The sequence below is a fragment of the Macrotis lagotis genome, chromosome 2 (genome assembly GCF_037893015.1).
Source record: "Macrotis lagotis isolate mMagLag1 chromosome 2, bilby.v1.9.chrom.fasta, whole genome shotgun sequence".
NCBI lineage: Eukaryota > Metazoa > Chordata > Mammalia > Peramelemorphia > Peramelidae > Macrotis > Macrotis lagotis.
Genome location: NC_133659.1, coordinates 85,525,988 through 85,528,580, shown reverse-complemented (window position 1 = coordinate 85,528,580; position 2,593 = coordinate 85,525,988). Strand labels below are relative to the sequence as shown.

At 42.5% G+C, this 2,593-nt stretch overlaps 1 pseudogene; it reads right to left on the bottom strand.

Annotated features, from left to right (window-relative positions):
* Nucleotides 1-512: 512 nt before the first annotated feature.
* Nucleotides 513-1,486, bottom strand: LOC141511081 (transcription initiation protein SPT3 homolog; annotated as a pseudogene).
* Nucleotides 1,487-2,593: the final 1,107 nt, after the last annotated feature.

Below are 2,593 nucleotides of genomic sequence, written 5' to 3'. Positions count from 1 at the left end.
ATGGTAACATTTTTCAATTTTTTTGATTTGAGAAGAGAATGAGAATAAATGTTACAGAAGAGAAAAATAGATGGACATGTCATAAATATTATTCCCTTACTTTTTTTTTAAATCCCAAAGTTGGATTGAACAATGTATTGTTGAAACTATGTAGACTCAAAACGCCCCCCCACAACACACACACACACACACACACACACACACACATACTCTTTCTTAGATAGAAGAGCCCACAGCAGTCAATCCATTGCAAATTTCAAAACTTTGTGATTTGCATTCTTGTCCACCTACACACTATCCCAAACATCCTTTCACTAGCTAATTGTTCCATCTGGTAAATAAGAGTAATGATTGAGGGGGTTGGAAAAGAGTTGGAGTTAGCCTGTTGATAGTCACAACAAACCAGCAAACTCCTGGGCAGATGGAGAACTCAACTTGTATTTCTGCCCTGTCTCTTCTCCACCAACAGCGCAAAATAAAATCACCTTCATAGAATGTTGCCTTTCCTGCTGTAGTCATATCCACATCCACATTAGCAGGCCAGGAAAGTCATTCCATTTCTGCAGTAGGCACTTGGGAATGGGGAAACCAGGCCAATCTTGTGGCCATAGCGTCGAATGGCCTCTCTGATGTGGCGGGGCTGGATGGCATCGCTTTGAGCCTCGATACCACAGGCTGCAGTGCTCTCAGTAGAAGCGTGGTACTGTATGAATGTAGCAGAAATGGCATGGCTGAAGGGGTCACCTGCTTTGGGTGCCCTATGTTGCCTGACCAGAAGAGCCAGATCCACCAACTGGGCCACAGTCTCATATGCTAAATAGGCCAAAATCTCCATGGCAATAACATTTGGCTTTATCTCCATATTGCTACAATCCAGCCAGTCTCGGAACTTGGAAGTTGTTTTAGAAAAGCTTAACTGTCGACTTTCACAAAATTCTGCATATTGAGCTGCATCCATCATTTCCAGTCTGTCTTTCTCTCCATTCTCTCTTGTTTAATGTCATCGATCTCATCATCTTCAAACATAGTCAAGAGTTCTCCTGTCTGATCGATAGAGTGGAGGAAGTCTTGGGCTATTTTCTGCCTTTTGTTGACATTGCTACTGCTGCTGAATTTGTCTTCCAGAAGATCATCCTCCTCTATACCTTTGACAATCTTAGATTTGTAGTCTCGGGAAAAAAAACAACAACATATATTTCATGAGTCTTTTAAGCTTTTTCTTGTCTTTTCGCATCAAAAAAAAAAAAAAGATCTTCAGCAGAAATCACTCTGTCTCCTCGTAGCTGTGAAACTTCGGCTGCTTGCTGCAACAAATTAATCAACTGGGTATGAACAATATCTTCTACCAAGACTGCTGTTTCATGAAGTGGTCTTCGAGCATCTCCTAAACAAAACATCATGCTTTGAAGTTCAAGAGCAAAACTCGTAGATTTCCACTACTTGAGGTAGCAATAGTTGACCTTGGACTAGCTGCAGTATTATTCATCTCTGCTTTAATGAGCCCTTGGGGTGGCGGACGGACAGAGGGACGGACGGCTGCGGTCCCTGGGGGCGGCCGAAGCTGCTGCTGTTCCCGCCGCCGCTGCCCAGGACACTCTTCCAGGGGTGGAGGAGGGGAGCGTGGTGAAGGCGAAGGGGCACTTGAGGCCATGGGGGGGCAAGATGACACAACCTCTGCCCGTGTGGGGGAAGGGAGTGGGGAGGGGCAGGAGCAGGAGGGAGCGACTTGGGCACATGCATGCGCCTTTCCTGACCAATCATTCCGCAAGCAATCGTGACTAAATAAGTGACTCCCAAGTCTTTCTTCTGAATTACTGGGTCTGGGATTATACTAGATCAACCTGGGTTCTTTCACCCTTCTGCAACAGACCTTTCTTTCCAACTTTCCATGTTCTATTTGGGGGGAAATTGTTTAACTTTACCTTTAAGTGGGTTCTACCTTTTAGTATCTGTTTAGAGTAATTATTTAAGGAATTTAGAAGGGATTGGGGGAGACTGCGGGTGTGTCCCCACCTTTTCTAACCCATATTGACTCCATCTTCTCTTAAGACTTTTTCTTTTACTGCATTATTTCATTTTTAATTGATATTTCATTTTATTTTCCTGAAACATAAAACTATGAAGGCTTTCCACATTCATTCATTTGCATATTGATAGTTTACACAATTTTCTTCCACCCTCCCTTCTTCACACCCCCCTCCCCTCAGTAAACAACACCCTAGTGAGCATTGAAAATGTACATTCATGTTTAACATATTTCCATGTCAGTAATTCTGTGTATGATGAATTAAGACTAAGGGAAAAGAAAAACATGATATAAAAAGGAAAAACAAGAGAAATTTTTCAAAAGGGAGCATGGCATTCCTTCAGATTGTGTGATTATGCTTTTCTTTTGGCATCTGGATGTGGATGGCATTGTCCATAAGAGGTCTCTCAGGGTTGTCCAGCTCTTTGTATTGCTAAGGGAAGCTATATCCATCATAGTTGATCAAATCACAATGTTTTTGTTAATGCATACAGTGATATGTGGGTTCTGCTCCCTTCATTCAGCATCAGTTGATGTACATCTTTCCATGATTCTCTAGAGAATGAC